General features: G+C 34.8%; 1 non-coding gene and 1 pseudogene across 1 annotated transcript; both read left to right on the top strand.

The window, feature by feature from the left end:
* The first annotated feature begins 1,875 nt into the window (after window positions 1–1,875).
* On the top strand, window positions 1,876–2,039 carry LOC119530723. Its single transcript, XR_005216110.1, has one exon. It is a non-coding gene; the product is annotated as a U1 spliceosomal RNA (small nuclear RNA).
* A 1,318-nt stretch (window positions 2,040–3,357) lies between these two features.
* LOC119530292 lies at window positions 3,358–16,878 on the top strand (annotated as a pseudogene).
* Window positions 16,879–17,317: the final 439 nt, after the last annotated feature.

Below are 17,317 nucleotides of genomic sequence, written 5' to 3' on the forward strand. Positions count from 1 at the left end.
AATCAGATGATATTCATTCTAAAATCTACTTGACTCTCCTTCAACTGATAGAACATGATTTATCATATATGCATTAGTCCCTTAGGGTAGATTAAAGCCTAGGAGCCTTAAATATTTAAAGAGCATAGAACCTAATGCTCACTTATTTAACAAATCATATTTGAGCAGCTACTATATGTCAGATACTGTGTTAGCTGCTGGGGATACAGCAATGAGTAAAATAGACATGGTTCCAGCTCTCATATTGCGGAGGAGAAATTGATTTGTTATTTTCATTTATCTAAAGCAGTCTATAAAACACTAGATGTGGTATGATTGTATTTTTGCAAATATGCACTATAAACTATAAGCATATTATGTGTATGGACAAGTAAAGATTTGTAAACACAATTAAATATGTAATATAACATAATTGTATATATTTAAGTATGGAGGGAACATTAAGATGTCAACAGTTGTTATCACTGTGTTGTGAAATTAAGGGTAGATTATTTTTCTTTTTTGGTTTACTTCTTTCTTAACTATATGTTGGAGACTGAATCATTTTCCCCACAAAGGGTGTGTTTAGGTACAACCCTTAGTCCTGTGGATGTGAATCCATTTGTAAATAGGACCTTTGAAGATGTCATTAGTTAAAGTGTGCCCACACTGAATGACGGCAGGCCTTTTAAGCAAATTGGATACAGAAGATATCACAGGAAGAAGCAGAAAGTCAAAGGAATTTGGAGGAGAAAGAAGACATTCTCATGTTCATTGCCACATGACTTAAAAGAAAAGGTAAAGGATGACTGGCAGCCCGTCCCAGAATGCCACAGTCTTCAGGGAGAAAATATCACTTTGCTGATGCCTGGATTTTGGACTTCTATCCTCAAAACCGTGAGACAATAAATTCCCACTGCTTAAGCCAACCCATTGTATGGCATTTGTTTTAGCGGATAGGAAGTTAAGATACCGTATGTTCTAATTTTTCTACAATGATCACAGTTTCTTATCAAAACCAATTGACTGGATGACAAAAATTCAGAAAATATAGTGGCATGTCATCATAGAGATAGGGCAGTCTAAGGCTAGCTTTTGGGTTAGGGCTAGGGTTAGGTCTTTTGGCCACTCTCAATCTGATGTACACAAGGTTGAGACACTATATTTTGAAAGGCATGAGGTCATGGAATTGCCTATTCAGAGGAAGAGCTGTCAAAGAAAATTCCTTGTTTCAAATATAAAGATTATCCAAAGGATATCTAAAGATAACCTTAAAAACCATCAGCCATTTCCTCAGTCTCTTTATTTCCTTTTGCATTAGCCTAAACAAACCTTGCAGAGCAGAAGAGTTTGTAGTCAGGGGATATATTGTCAGATTAGATATTCCTTATGCATAAAAGAGTCTTTTTGTTCTTATTCCTTCCAGAACCAATCAATCTTTAGATAGATAAATTCTGTGTTTTTTTTAAATATTACCTTATGCCACAAGTGTGCAACTCCACCCAGTATTATTTCCTCTCTATTTTGTTTTCTATTCTTAATCCTCCTCTTCCTTACATATCTTTGTCTCCTTTGATGACTTGTTAATTAAGATTTCCCAGAACCAATCTTATTAGTCAAAGCTCTTCAAAGCAACTCTTTATTTCATAAACATTCTGGGCATGCTTTCATACCAGAATTCTGCAACAATAGTAACAGCAAAATCTATTCAGGAACAGTGTTTCTTACGTTAGATGAATCATACTTGAAAAGGAGTATGAAATTAAAGTAATTAATATCAATACTTATAACTCCATTAATATCTGATAGAGTCTCTCTTCTAATGATTAGAAGAAGTGCATTCTGAGAATGAGGTCTCAAAATTTGTTTTGGATTAGCTGGTTAAAACTTATCCTGATACTTACCTGGCAGGGGAAATACCATGATCACAAAGGTGGTTTTCCCAGGATGAGGCTTATCCACAGCACTCTGGATGTGCTGAGCCCTGCTATTTCCCCAAATGTGGGAAACTCAACTGCATAATTTGTGGTAGAGGGGAACTGCGTTCACAATCTCCCCTGGAAATAAAATAAAATAAAATAAAATAACAAAAACAAACAAACAAAAAACTTATCCTGGTAGCTCAGTCTATCTGAGGCAATGCAGACATTACATAGTGATTCGAAAATGGCTGATATGGTTTCTATACAAATCATTACTACTTTACAGCTTATAACAGGTTTTTCTCTGAAATCCCCCTTTGGATGCTCTGAAAGTTTCTAAAGCATAAGTACTATTGTCTATGGCCTTCAAATGACTTCTTTTCTCCATCATTATGACTTTCTTCCTGAAAGAAAACAATTAAGGAGATTCTTTAATATCTAAAGAATCACAGTAGGCCTACTGTTAAACAAGAACTTAATAATGAGGCAATTTTAAAATAAATTTATGACTTACAACTCTTCCTTTATTAAATGTGATGCATGGACTCTAAGGATTGATTATTATTTTAGAATAAACCTGAACTCATGTTTCAGACTCTCTAAATTATCTAAAAAATGAACCATCCCTGGAACAATTTACTATTTCATTTGCCAAATTAATTTTTAATAAAAGCTTTATTTATTAAATAAATATTTAATTTATTTATTTATTTATTTATTTATTATTTAATAAATAAATATTTAAATTAATTTATTTATTAATAAAATTAATAAATGCCTTTTTCTGTACAAGTGCGAAATACAGCTTTTTATCCTTTTGGCATTACAGGCTATAAAATTCTTTGGAAATTATATTACTGATTTGACTGGAAGTTTAAAAAAAAGGAAATGGAACCATACTAGAGGTCTGACATATGACAAGGAATGTAGCCACAATTCAAGATTCAGCACAGAGGACAAAATTACCCAACAGCACCCATTCCTCTAGCTTCAAGACCACCTTGTACAAACACAATTAAGGGCTGGTAAATGAGTTACAATATTCTTTCTCTTTTTTCTTCTTTTACAAATTTTACAAGTATAACCCCCATTTAAAATTTTTCTTCAGTTTCTACATTTGACAGATGATACAGCCATAACATGGGAGGAATAATGGACCAAAATTTATAAAATAAAGTTTTATAACTTGCACAACTAAGTGATGATAATGTGAAATGTTGATTGATTATCATGGATAGAACATATGCTATGTGAAATTAGGAACCCCCTACTTTATAAGTCAAGACCTCGATCTGGAGACTTGCTCTTGTGAAACTTATGGTTGTGAAGGGTAGGGTAAGCCCATCTATAATTATGTCTAGGAGTCCACCTCCAGAGAACCTCTTTTGTTGCTCAAATGCAGACTTTCTCTCTCTAAGTCCAACTCTGCAAACAAATTCATCACCTCCCCACCAACATGGGACTGGACCCCCCAGGTGGGTGAGTCTCCCTGGCTACATGGGACATGGATTCTGGAAATGAGCCTGATCCTGGCATCAAGGGGTTGAGAATGACATTTTGATCAAAAGGGGGAAAAGAAAGGCAACAAAATAAGGTATCAGTGGCTAAGAAATTTCAAATAGAATCAAGATGCTGTTCTGGAGGTTAATCTTATGCAAACTTCAGCTAGCTATCCCCAAAGACCACAGTATGATAAACATAATTCGACTGTAGTCCCAAAAAACCCTAAAGAATACCCAGGTCCTTATCTGAGACTCTATAAAAGTTTCATTCACTAGATTTATTTTTCAGAAATTCAATCCTCCAGAGAGTCCTATGCCAGTTAAGTCCCAACACCCAGAGGCATCAGCCTCTTCAAGAACATCAACCAGTCATGTTCCCTTTTTCCACAAAGCCAGCACTCCTTTTCAACATGAATAAGTTAGGATGGTCACTGCCTAGACATCCCTGAAGATTGGGAAATTAATTAAACTAGACTAAGGGGTAGCAACAGAAAAGATAGAATTTAACAAAGGAATATGAATACTGAACCTCTATATAGTTTTCTTTTAGGGTATTAGAATAGCTAGAAGGAAAGACCTGAAATGGTGGAACTGTAAGCCATAACATTCTTTGAAATTTGCTATATAGCTACTTGTTAAATCATAATTTGAAAGTTTTCACCTTTTTGTATATATGATATATTTTACAATAAGGAAATAGTGGACACTATGCTACTGTAACCCATAACATTCTTGGAAATGTTCAAAGATATAATGGCAGAAAAATACCCAAATTTATTAAAAGACATGAGTATACACATTCAAGAAATCCAATAAACCCCAAACCGAATAAATTCAAAGAGAACAACACTCAGACATATAGTAATCAAATTGTCCACTGCCAAGGACAAGGAGAGAGTTCTGAAAGCTGCAAGAGAAAAGCACCAAGCTATGTACAAGGGAATCCCAATAAGATTGCTGCCAATTTCTCATCAGAAACTGTGGAGGCAAGAAGGCACTGGTACAAAATATTTAAAGTGTTGAAAGAAAACAATTGTCAACCAAGAATTTTTATATTTGGCAAGACTTTCTTTGAAAAATAAGAGCAGGATTAAGGCATGCCCAGATAAAGAAAAGCTGAGGGAATTTTTCATCACTAGACCTGTGTTACAAGCAATGCTAAAGGAAGTTCTTCAGAACAAAAGGAAACAACACTAGACAGTGGATCAAACTAGCATAAAAAAATAAAGACCTCCAGTAAAGGTAACCACATGTGTAATTATAAATGCCAGTAGAGTTGTATTGTATCATTGGTTATGTAATTTCACTTCTTGCTTCATACAGTTGCTAAAATATAAGTGCATAAAATATGATAAGTTGATGGCTTTGGACATAAAATGTACAAAGATATAATTTGTAACAAGTACAAAAAAAGGTGAGAGACAGAGGGTATAAGAACAGTGTATGTGTATGTTACTGAACATAAGTTTATATCAAATAAAATATGATTGTAATAAATTTGGGATGTTAAATTTTAACTCTGTGTTATCACAAAGAAAATATATGAAAAAACACATTCAGAAAGGAAAGAGAAGGGTCTCAAAATGGTACAATAAAAAAATCAAATAAATATAGAATTAGGCATTACCAGAAGAATTGAGGTTCACAAAAGGTATAAGACTTACAAACACAATGTAGCAAAATGGCAAAAGAAATCTTTCATTACAGTAGTTATTTTAAATGAATTAAACTCCCCAGTCAGAATGCAGAGATTGGCAGAATAGATAAAAGTGCATGAACCAACAACATGCTCCCTACAAGAGATTCTCCATAAATTCAAAGACGTATGTTGAAAGATAAAGGATGGAAAAATATGTACCATGCAAGTAGCAAACAAAAGAAATCTGGAGTAGCTATACAAACATTTGACAAAATAGACTTTAAGTCAAAAACTTTATTAGGGAAAAAGTAGGTCACTACTGAAAAAGATATCAATTCAACAAGAAGTCATAACAATTATAAATATATATGGTCCTATTGGTAGAGCCTCAAAATGTATGAAGCAAATAATGACAGATATGAAAGGAGAAATAGATGGTTCTGCATTAATAGTAGAAGATTTCAATAACACTTTCAATACTGGATAGAATATCTAGACAGACGATCAATAAGGAAATAGAGGACTTGAATTATACTCTAAACAAACTAGACCTAACAAGTATATAAAAAACACTTTACTCAACATCAGCAAAATATATATTACTCTCTAGTACACATGGATCATACTCCAGGATAGACCATATGGTAGGTTACAAAACAAGTCTTGAGATATTAAAAAATATTGAAATCAGATAATATATCTTCTCTGACCACAATGAAATGAAGCTAGAAATCAATAACAGAGGGAGAAATGGAAAATTCACAAATATGTGGTAATTAAATCATGTAGTCTTAAACAACCTATAGTTCAAAGAAGAAATCACAGGAGAAATTAGAAAAATGAGGTAAATAAAATTAGAAATTGAGGTAAATAAAAATGAAAACACAACATATCAAAACTTATAGAAGGCAACAAAAGGCAGTGCTCAGAGGCAAATTTATAGCTCTAAATGCTACATTGGAAAAAAAAAAGGATCTTAAATGAGAACTGCTACCACAAAACCAGAAGATCTAGGAAAAGAAGTACAAACTAAACCCAAAGCAAGTAGAAGAAGGAAATAACAAAGATCAAAGTGGAGATAAGTGAAATAGAGAATATAAAAACAGTGGAAAGAATCAACAAAACCAAAACTTGGTTCTTTGAAAAGATCAATAAAATTGGCAAACTTTAGCTAGACTGATAAAGAAAAAACAAAGAGGACACAAATAACTAAAATCAGAAATGAAAAGGGGGACATTACCACTGACACCATAGAAATAAAAGGACAATAAGAGAATACTGTGAAAAACTGTATGTCAATAAAATGGAAAACTGAAATGAAATAGATAAATTCCTAGAAATACACAAAGTACCTACATAGACTCAAAAAGAAATAGATCTCAGCAAATTAATAACTGGTAAAGAGACTGACTCTCTAATCAAAAACCTCTCAACAAAGAAAACCCGAGAATCAGATGGCTTCCCAGGTGAATTTTACAAAACATTCAAGAATTAATACCTATCCTGCTCAAAGTCTTCCAAAAAAATTGAAGAGGATGGAACATTCCCTAACTAATTCTATCAGGCCAACATCACTCTCATATGAAAGCTACATAAACATGACACAAGAAAAGAAAACTACAACACAATATCCCTTATGAATATAGATGCAAAAATTATCAACAACATAACCAACCAAATCCAACAGCATATCAAAAGAATTATACACCATGATCAAGTGGGATTCATCCCAGGTATGCAAGGGTGGTTCAACATAAGAAAATCAATAAATATAGTACACTACATTAATAGAACAAAGGGAAAAAAGCACATGATCATCTCAATTGACACAGAAAAGACATTTAAAAAAAATCCAGCACCTCCTCTTGAGAAAAACACTTAGAAAACTAGGAATGATAAAGGGCATCTGAAAAACCCATAGCTAACATCATACTCAATTGTGAAAGACTGACAATTTTCTCCTAAGATCAGGAACAAGACAAGGATGCCCACTATCACCAGTGTACTGGAAGTTCTACCTAGTACAATTAGGCAAGAGAAAGAAATAAAAGGCATCCAAATTGGAAAGGAAGAAACTAGTCCTTCCCTACTTGTAGATGAGATGATCCTACATACAGAAAAATCCTGAAAAACCCACAACAAAGCCACTGGAACTAATAAACAAATTAAGCAAAGTGGTGGGGAACAAGTTCAACATGCAGAAATTAGTATTGTTTCTATATACCTGTAACAAGCAACCTGAAGAAGAAATCAAGAAAAAATCCATTTAGAATAACAGCTAAAAGAATATAATCTAGCAATAAATCTAACCAAGAATGTAAGGGACATGTACACAGAAAACTACAAGACATTGCTAAAAGAAACCAAAGAAGACCTAAATAATTGGAAAGGCATTCCCTGTTCTTGGATTGGAATATTAAATATTGTTAAGACATCAAATTCCACCCAAAAGGATTTACAGATTCAATGCAATCTCAATCAAAATTCTAATAGCCTTTTTTGCAGAAATGGAAAATCCAATCATCAAATTTATATGGACAGTTAAGGAGTTCCAGTAGCCAAAGCCATCTTGTAAAAGAAGAAAGAAGTTGTGGGACTCAAACTTCATGATCTTAAAACTTATTGTGAAGTCACATCAATCAAAATAACATGGTGCTAGCCCAAAAACATACATGTTTACCAGAGGAATCAAATTGAGAGTTCAGAAACAAACCCTCATGCCAATTTCCAATTGATTTTTGAAAAGTGCCCCAAGTCCACAAAAAGTGGAAAGAATGGTCTCTTCACCAAATGGTACTGGGAAAACCGGATACCCATGTGCAAAATAATGAAGGTGGACACTTACACCATACACAAAAATCAACTCAAAAAGGACCACAGACTTCAATATAAGAACCAGTACTATAAAAGTCCTAGAAGAAAACAGGGATGAATCCTCATGACCTTGTGTTAGGCAATGGTTTCTTAGAAATGGCACCCACAGCACAAGCAACAAAAGAAAAAAAAATAGATAAGTGGGACCTCTTCAAAATTAAACCTTTGTGCTTCAAAGGAATTTGTCAAGACAGTGAAAAGGCAGCCTGCTCAATGGGAGAAAATATTTGGGGACCACATATCTGCTAAGGGGTTATTATCCAGAATTTATAAAGAAAACCTACACCTCAACAATAAAAAGACAGACAACCCATTATAAAAATGAGCAAAAGACTTGAATAGACATTTCTCCAAAGAAGATATACAATGGCCAAAAATCTCAACATCATTAGCCATCATGAGAAGGCAGATCAAAACCTTATTGAAGGATCATTTCACACACAGAGAATGGCTACTACTTTGAAAAAGAAAAAAAAAAACATAAAATTACAGGTATTGGAGATGCTGTATAGAAATAGGAACACTCATTCAATTATTGGTGGGAATGTAAAATGGTGAAACTGCTGAGGAAGAAAGTTCGGTGGTTCCTCAGAAAGATAAGTACAGAATTTCCATATGACCCAGTAATTCCTCTTCTAGCTATAGAACCTAAAGATTTGAAAGCAAGGACTCAAACAGATATTTGCAAACCAATATTCATAGCAGCATTATTCACAATTGCCAAAAGATGGAAGCAACTGAAGTATCCATCAACTGATGAATGGATAAACAAAATGTTGTATATACATACAATGGAATATTAGCTGTGAAAAATGAATGAAGTTCTGATACATACAACAACATGGATGAACCTTAAAGCCATCATTTAAAGTGAACTCATTGATAGGAAACAATTAGAAGTAGAAACTCAAAGAGTCAGAATCTAGAATGTAGCTTACCAGGGAATGGGGTGGGGACAGGGAATGGGAAGTTAATGCTTAAATTGAAAAGAGTTTCTATTTGGGTTGATTACAAAGTTTTGGTAATGGATGATGGTGATGGTACCATAACACTGTGAATATAATTAACAGCAATGAATTACATATTTCAATTTGGTTAAAAGGGGAAATTTCAGGTTGTATATATGTTACTAGATTTCAAATTAGAAAAAAAACAGGACTGTACAACACAAATACCAAACTCTATTGTAAATAATGAACTATAGTTAATAGTATAATTATAACAATGTTCTTTCATAAATTGTAACAAATATGCTAAACTAATACAAGACGTTAATAATAGTGGTGGGGGTTATGTGACCTCTGTATCTTCTGTACGATTTTTCTGTAAATCTACAATTTCTCTAATTTATAAAACAGTTTCTGTGCTGTCCTCTAATAAACAGGTGTAAAAGAGTTATATAACTCTTAATTGATTCATGTTTCAAGTATTAGATACAATCTCCTACAGTGAAAGGCACACTGATAGCATAGTGTATATAGTAGTTTGAACATACCTTCTTCATTAATTAACAATAATTTAAAGTAAAAATACAACAAAAATATTTTCTTGGGATGTTTGATCAGTACTCTTTTGAATCTGATATTTTAATCAAACATTAAGGATACTATGAATAACTTAATTTATGTAATAATAATGAATAACTTAATTATGTACTCAATCCCCCTAATCTTCTCTAAGTGCCTAAAATGTGTTTTGCTATAGTAAGAAATCAATAAATATTAGTTTCACTTTTAATATTTCTTTGGAGGATAGTTAATAACTGCAATACTATTTTATCTACCAGCAAATTATCTACTAAAAATTATGCCTGGAGGATACATTTCCTATTCATTCTCTTCAGCAACATAAAGGGATATGAATGAGAGTTATAATAATTCTTGAAATAAGGATCTTATATCCAAGTCCTTTTATCAAAATATTCACTTCTGACTTACTATGCGGCTTTGATCAAACTGATTAGCCCTCCTATAAAGTAAGCAAAATAATGTTGTCTTTAAACCTGTGGAAAGCTATAAGGTCTGATGGGAAATGTGCTGTCTTTTGAGCTCTCTGGAAGATAGCTGGTGATAAGGTTAGTGGTGCTTACAGCTGTGTTAGGAGACACCTCAATTGACCAGCTGTTGTTGTTAGCATGGACTTATAATTGGCCAAGGAAAGATGGTATGTTACCTGCTTCTGATTGGCAAGAACCCTTTTGAAACTGTGGCCGAGCCTGAATCAGACTTAAAGGGTTAATTAAAGGGTAAATCCTGGGAGAAGGAAGATGGCTGTACATTGTTTGTCATACATTTTGGAACTCAGAGGAAAGATTATGGAATTTCATTCTAGGACCATTTCCAGCAACTGCCAGCCAAAGAAGTAGATGCTATCCTACGACAAAACAATTTCAACACTATAAACTACAAGGTATGCAAAACAATGCTTAAAGGGATTATTGCATATTTTTAAAACCATTTTATTTTCTTTCCTTATGTCCTGTTATGAATTGCCATGGCTTTTCTTCTTCTTCTTCAATTTACTGCTTATGATGACATTAAAACTTAGCCCTGTTCAATTTTTAATATCTCTATGAAACATAAGTGATTAGGCATTTCAATTTATTGCTTAGGAATAAACTTCCAGTCAATTTAGAAATACCTAGGGAGGTTTATGATGGCATTTGTGTTGTTTGGAAAGTTTAATTCAGTTGTTCTCAAGGTGTGAGATCCTTAGAGATCGCTGAGACTCTTTCATAGTGTTTTCCAAGTTAAAACGAGTAAACACTTTTTCCAGTTCGCTAATGCTGCCATTATGCAAACTACCAGAAACGGATTGGCTTTTATAAAAGGAATTTATTTGGTTACAAAGTTACAGCCTTAAGGCTGTAAAGTGTCCAAGGTAAGGCATCAACCATAGGGTACCTTCATTGGAGAAAGGCCATTGGCATCCGGGAAACCTCTGTTAGCTGGGAAGGCACATGGCTGGGATCTGCTTGCTCCCAGGTTGCATTTCAAAATGGCATTCTTTAAAATGTCAGTGTCAGCTTCCAATGGCCATCTTCAAAATGCGTCTCTCTGCTGCAGTACACTGACTTCCTTTTGTTTGTCAGCTGTTTTATATGGCTCCAGTGATTTAAGACTCACCTTGAATGGGTGCAGGAACACCTCCATGGAAATTATCCAATCAAATGTCTTGCCTACAGTTGATTGGTTCACATCTCCATAGAAACACTCAATCAAAACATTCCAACGTAATCAACACTAATACGTCTGCTCCCACAAGACTGCATCAAAGAACATGGCGTTTTGGGAGATATAAGACATCCAAATCAGCACAACACTGAAAGATTATTTTCCTTCTTCACTGTGTTGACATTTGCACTGATGGAGCAAAAGAAACAATGGGTAAAACTGCTGGCATCTTAGCACAAATCAAGAAAACGGCACGAAACTGTATTAGGAGTTAAGAATGTATTCTCAATCATTCCAGAAAAAAAAATGTCCAGTTTCACTTAAGGATGTCCTTGATGAAGCCATAAATATCTGTTATGGGTACAGACCTTTTTTTAATCTTCTGGGTGACAAAATGAAAAGCATGCATAAACACTTTTGCTGCATACTGAAGTAAGATGGTTGTCTTAAAGTAAAGCTCTTGGGTGTTTGTGTTGAAAGCTGAAATGGTCACTTTTTTTGCATATGAAAACTTGAAAGAACAACTGACAGAATTACCATGGTTATTATACTTATTTCTGGCAGACAATTCTTAAAAATTAATGAATTGAACCTTTCACTTCAAGGAAAACAACTAATAAATTGTTGCCAATGATAAAATTCTAAGTTTCAAGTGAAAATTAGAATTTGCAAAAGCTTGTACACTCCCCTGTGAATTTGAAAACTTTCCAACACTTTTCTGATGAGATTGTGGTTAATATTAAAGAATGCTTTGATATTGTATAAGGAGATGTGTCAACATTTGGAAGATCTGCATGAATATGTAAGCTAAGTGAACCAATATTTTACAGGCAATCAATGTATATTATAAAATAATGCATAGTAAAAGATCCATTCAAAGTGCTACAGAGATGACAGACACCAGTGGAGATTAACATAAGAAAATACAAAAGTTTAATTGATGTGGCCTCAGATTCCACATTGCAACTACCTTTGTGACTTCCACTTGTCAAATTTTGGAGTTGTATCAAAGAATATCCACAATTATTTGAAAAGGCTATTAAAACACTCCTTTTTCTGACTATGTAGTTGTGTGAAACTGGATTTTCTTCAGATAGTTCAAAACAACACATTGCAATACCATGAATTCAGAAGCAAATAGACTTAAAATAAGATTAATTTTTTTAAAAAAAGACTTATTTTCCAATAAAATATGTTGTTTATGAATTGGATTATTGTTCTTATTTAAACAAATTAATAAAGAAATATTTCACATGTCTTAATTTTAGTATCTAACATAGTAAATTGATTAGATGGACCACATAAACTATAGGTCTTTAGAGTTCTCAATAATTTTGAAGAATATAAAGTGGTTCTGAAACCCAAAAGTTTGAGTGCTAGTTTAATTCTTTACAAGAGAGAAGTAAGCCATAAAAGAACTATGCAATAAGATATTAATTAAATAGCCATGAAGCTAGGTTTATAAAAATAAAAAGCCCACACAAAATGTTATCTGCTTTTTTTTCCATTCAATGACTCAATCCATTAATGATGATACATCCAACGACTTTAAGGATCAGAAGCTTTATAAAGTATAATGCTAGTGCTCTGGGAATATTTTTTTGTTTTGGTTTTAATTAGTGCTTATTTCCTGGCCCAGACTTTTAACATTTTAGTCATTTCCACAATCATACTGAGGATCTCCCATAATATATATATTTTGATGTTCAGAACTCTGTTTGACCAAACAACAAATAGTCCCAGGTTTGTCATAGATCAGGTGATTAAAATCATGGAAACAATTTTTTTTGTAATTGAAAAAGGTACCAGAGGTGATGTAGTCAAACACTCTTTTGTCAGAGGAGGAAACACAGGCCCAGAGAATAGATAATAAACAAGGTCAGTACGTGACCAATTTAGGGACTAGATCTGGATTCCCAGTCAAACACTCTTTTCATTTTACTGCTATTTATTCCTTCAAATCCCCATTCTTGCTTTGTTAATCTTAGATCTTCAATGTAAATTATTTGAGTCACAATGTTACAATTATTCCATAGATGTAAGTCAGTAATATTTGATATTTTCCAGTTATTCCTTCAATCCACTAGGGGTCCCAATTTTATTAAAGTAACATTTTGAGCTATTAAGTTAAAGGTGAGTAGATTAAATGCTGAGAATGACATTTGGAACTTTGGCCTGATTTTCCATTTAGTACTGTCTCAGTTACTGCTAATGCACTTCAAAGAATATATGTTTTACTTTGATTATTTGGGTAACATTGCTATTTAGAATGGAGCCTTTGAGAGATTATGGACAAAAGGTATTGAAGAGCCATGATATAAGAACATTATAAAGTTAATACCTCGAGGGACATTTGTGTATTGTAATCAGAATTTCCTATGTTCCTTCTCACACTTTCTTTCTCTTTCTTAACCTTTTCTAGACTCACTTCCTCTTCTATTCGTCTTCTTTTTTTTTATTGTTTCCCCCCCATTTCCTTCTTTCTCTTTTCTACTCCTTCCCTCCCCCATCCTCAATCCTGAGACAAATTTTCACATTTTAAAAAACACTACATTTATTAAATAATTATATATTGCCATTTTTCATGTAAAAATCATCTTTCTATCCTTGTATCAGTAAATGTTCCTCTCTTTGGCAATATTTTTGTTCATGTCTTTGCAGTGTTTTTTCTTCTCAATTGTACAGCTTTCTTTATATAGATCTTGTACATTTCTTAAGGCCATTCCTACTTACATTATATAATTTTTTCTCTAGTGAACAGAATGAATTTATTACTGCTTAAAATTGGCTAAACTTGATAAATCAAGTTTTAAAATTTGGTCGATTTACACTTTTATCATGTCATTGGAAATCTTTACTAGTTTAGCAGTTTCCCTTTTAAGTAGCTTGGATTTCCTATGTAGAAAATCATAGTGTCTGCAATTAGTGTTCTTATCTACCAGTCTTTCAATAGTTTAATGCCATTTTACAATTTCCTGCTATATGATATTATCATAAGCATGTAGAAAACTGTTAAGTAATAATTAAAGCCCTCATTTGAACAATGAGACAAAACATGGCTCAAGTAAATGACAGCCTAGATGAACATTAGCTAGGAAAAATAACTATGCATATTAATCTGTAATCAATTCCTATAGTACCTATTGAAACTGGTTTAAGCTCATCTTCACACTTGATATAAAATAACTATATAGTTTTTCAGTAGATCTAAGAATAAATCATCTTCTCTTAAATATTTACCTAACTATATTTAATAAAATTTTAGGGCATCTATAATAAATTTCTAGACATTGTATAACTGGTCTGTATCCTAAACTGAAAAGGAGATAAGAGGGAATAACTTGTAGCATTTCACATGTCATTACACATAAACTTCTCATCTTGCTGCTAATCAAGCATCTAACTATAACTTTTATGAGGAAATTCTGACCAGCCAACATTGCATCATGACTGGTTTCATTCATGAAATATGAGCATAAACTCATTCCTCCAGTGATGTATTTGAATTGTGCTTAGATGGAAGAAAGGTAACTAAGGAATTAGTACACTCACTGGAGATGAAAGGAAAAAAAAAAACCATGGTTTAAAAAGAGATGAAGATTAGTGAATTTAAGTGTCTTGTGAATTTGAATGGCATACGAGATTGACTGGGATTCAATGAGAATAATAGGTATGTGTTTGGATGAGGAGGTGTAGAGTTGGGGGGGAATGGGAGAGATAGTACTCAGGATAGGGTCATATTTGAGAATAGTACCTCCAAAAAGCTAAGGGGGGAAGTCTTTGGGGGCTGCCCACACCTCAGCCTGGGTATTGACTCTGGTGTACTCTTTTCTCTGTGGTCTATGCCTACTAGTGTAGAATGCCAAAGAAAGTAAATCAACTCCTTGATTTCTATTTTTATGCCACAGTTCTAGAAGTCTAGTTTAGTTTTTCAATTTTGAATTATATCTAGATCATGGGAACCCAGGGAGACTACCTAATTTATTCTAGAACAATTTCTTGGTAGTCCTAACTTGAATGTCTAAGGATCCATCAAATTAGAGCAATATTTTTCAAAATCAGTGCCAGGACCCCTTAGTAGTAAAGGTAAGGTCTTTTTTGTGAAGTAAGTTTATTTATATATCTGTGTACTGTACAGTGATATAAAATGTATTTTTCCATGGATCATAGCACAAATTTTGAAGAAAAAAAAAAGGCTACAGTAAGATGTGTCTTAATCCCCAATATTGACCAAAGAAATCTAGTTGCTACAAGGATAACTTCAAGCAGTGATGGAAGAGCAGTCAGTGAGAGTAGTTCATTCCTGGTAGGGAGGATTATTTTATCAATGATATAGTTTAGAATTGCTGGTGCATGGTGATAATAAAAGCCACACCAAATTTAATCCAACTTTTGTTTTAACATTCCTTATAGACAATTTATCCCCTTATTTCTTGCAGAGAACATAGATTGCCAACCCATGCCTTCAACCTTGGTATTGCTTTAGAACTGCAGGAAATTCCAAGTTATTACATTCCAAGTTATTACATACCTTAATCAACTTTTAAACCTTTATATAAACCCCTGCAAAATGCAAATCAGCTAAAAATAAATGAATGACATTGTTTAGAGAAAATGACTCTTTATCCTGATTTTTCCTTAAGTATAATTTATTATAAGATTCTTTTACCTTAACAGCTAAGGGAGAGTTGGATCGGTAGCGGGAGCGGAGAGCGGTCCCCAGAGAGCCTTGAGCAGCCCCACCGCCGCCGCCCGCCGAGTTACCGTCACTCACAGGGAGGAGCCGCAGCTGCCGCAGCCGGCCCCAGTCACCATCGCCGCAGCCCTGAGCAGCGAGGACGACACCCAGCAGCCGCCCGCCGCCCCCGCCCTTCGCGCTGCCGACACCAAGCCCGGCACCACCGGCAGCGGCGCAGGGAGCGGCGTCCCCATCGGCCTCGCATCGGCGGCGCCTTCTGGCGGGGACAAGAATGTCATCGCAAGGAAGGTTTTGGGAGCAGTAAAACGGTTCAGTGTAAGAAACGGATTTGGTTTCATCAACAGGAATGACACCAAAGGAAGATGTGTTTGCACACCAGACTGCCATAAAGAAGAATAACCCCAGGAAGTACCTTCGCAGTGTAGGAGATGGAGAGACTGTGGAGTTTGATGTTGAAGGAGAAAAAGGGGCAGAGGCAGCAAACGTCACAGGCCTGGTGGCGTTCCAGTGCAAGGCAGTAAATATGCAGCAGACTGCAACCATTATAGACGTTATCCACGTCGTAGGAGTCCTCCACGCAATTACCAGCAAAATTACTAAAATAGTGAGAGTGGGGGAAAAAACGAGGGTTCAGAGAGTGCTCCCTCCCGAAGGCCAGGCCCAACAACGCCGGCCCTACCGCAGGCTACGATTCCCACCTTACCACACGCGGAGACCCTGTGGGCGTTGACCACAGTATTCCAACCCTCCTGTGCAAGGAGAAGTGATGGAGGGTGCTGACAACCGGGGTGCAGGAGAACAAGGTGGACCAGTGAGGCAGAATAAGTATCGGGGTTACAGACCACGATTCCGCAGGGGCCCTCTTCGCCAGAGAGAGCCTTGAGAGGATGGCAATGAAGATGATAGGAAAAATCAAGGAGATGAGACCCAAGGTCAGCAGCCACCTCAACGTTGGTACCGCCATAACTTCAATTACCGACGCAGACGCCCAGGAAACCCTAAATCACAAGATGGCAAAGAGACAAAAGCAGCGGATCCACCAGCTGAGAATTCGTCGGCTCCCGAGGCTGAGCAGGGCAGGGCTGAGTGAATGCTGGCTTACCATCTCTACCATCATCCGGTTTAGTCATCCAACAAGAAGAAGTGAATATGAAATTCCAGCAGAAAGAAATGAACAGAAGATTGGAGCTGAAGATCTTAAGTGCTTGCTTTTTGCCCTTTGACCAGATAACTAGAACTATCTGCATTTCTGTGCAGCATGGGGTTTTTATTATTTTTACCTAAAGACGTCTCTTTTTGGTAATGACAAATGTGTTTTTTTAAAAAGCCTGGTTTTTCTCAATACACCTTTAAAGGTTTTTAAATTGTTTCATATCTAGTCAAGTTGAGGTTTTTAAGAACCTAATTTTTAACTTGTAATAAAAGTTTACAACTTGATTTGTTCAAAAAAGTCAACAAACTGCAAGCACCTGTTAATAAGGGTGTTAAATAATTGTCAAAACAAACAAACAAACAGACAGACAAACAAA

This window comes from Choloepus didactylus, chromosome 3 (assembly GCF_015220235.1).
Source record: "Choloepus didactylus isolate mChoDid1 chromosome 3, mChoDid1.pri, whole genome shotgun sequence".
NCBI lineage: Eukaryota > Metazoa > Chordata > Mammalia > Pilosa > Megalonychidae > Choloepus > Choloepus didactylus.